Here is a 1,398-nt window from a genome sequence, read left to right as displayed (position 1 = left end):
ATGAGCATACAAGCACCTGGGTCTTCATTTCTAAATACCATTTTCCAATCAAAGGAACCAGAGTTCATTGGAGAACTGATTGATTCCATGGCCAGAGCAGAAAAAAAACCACATGAGCCTACAGGATCTTATGGTGCCAGAAAGTAAGGAAGTGCAAAAAAAATTTTTTTTTAAAAAGATGGGTAAGGATGTTGAAAGAGTATAGGAGCCAACCTGAAAGAGCTCCCAATGGCCAAATTTAGAACTTGCCCAACAAAATAACAATACCATTGGATTATATCCCAAATAATTTTTTAAATTTATGAATCCATACTGATATAAATAATAACTAAGTAAAGAAGAATTCCAATTAATAAATGAGAAAATAATGAAGGAAATAGAAAATCTCCGTTAGAATGCCACAGTAATAATTGCTGCAGGCAGGATCCATTGATGGAAGCTAAGGTTAGTGGGCAAAGGTAAAAGGACAAACAGACTATTGAGATAGTCCCAAAATATTTCTTTCAAAATATTTAGTAACTACAAAGAGCAATTACAGTGGAAAATCCTGGCAGACGCCACCTTAACCAAGCAATCTGGTTTGTCAATGCATATTGATACCTGTGCCCCTGAGAGGATGCAGTGAAAGTGGCACGTCACCTCTGTAGCTTTCCTCCTAGTGATACATGACAACTACAATCTAATTATGATGAGACATCAGGCAAGCCCAAATGGAGGGACTTCCTAACAAAGTAGCTGATGGGTACTCTTCAAAAGTATAAGTTCAGGTAAGACAAGGAGAGAATGAGGAGCTGTCGCCGACTGGAGGAGAATAGGGAGGCATGACTGTAAATGCAGCGGAGGATCTGGATTAGATCCTGGAACAGGAGAAGTACATTAGCAGAAGAACTGGTGAAATCCGAATAAATTCTGCAGCTTAGTTTTCTTAAAAAAAAAAAAAAACCAGATAACTGGCTACATATGCTTAATATCAAATAATTAGTGAAGACTGAAAGGCCCAAGGAGCCCGGGAGAGGGGTGCTGGGAGGGTGCTCAGGCTTAGCAAAGCCAGCAGGGTCTGACCCAGAACTTGAAGGAGCGAGGCCTGACCCCCAGTAGAAGTGAGCACAGAAGAGACAGGGTGGGGCTGTGGAGGGGTGGAGCAACAAGTTGTGTCAAACGTCTGGCAGTGGGAAAGTTCGCGATGTGTTCAGGATTCCCTGTATGGGTTGCTGATCAACGCTGCGGGTGTGGTTGAGTGGTTAATATGGGAAAGCAGACTGACCCCAACACATGACAGCCTCAGATGGCAGCCTATGGAGTGCATCATAGGCCCTGGAAAGCCATTAAAGCTTAATAGCAGGGAATAAACACTTAGGAAAACTTCATTTTATGAAAATGAATCTGGCCTTGGGGGTC

This window comes from Galeopterus variegatus, unplaced genomic scaffold, assembly GCF_000696425.1.
Source record: "Galeopterus variegatus unplaced genomic scaffold, G_variegatus-3.0.2 Scaffold3698, whole genome shotgun sequence".
Taxonomy (NCBI): domain Eukaryota; kingdom Metazoa; phylum Chordata; class Mammalia; order Dermoptera; family Cynocephalidae; genus Galeopterus; species Galeopterus variegatus.
Note: the sequence above shows the minus strand (reverse complement) of the source record.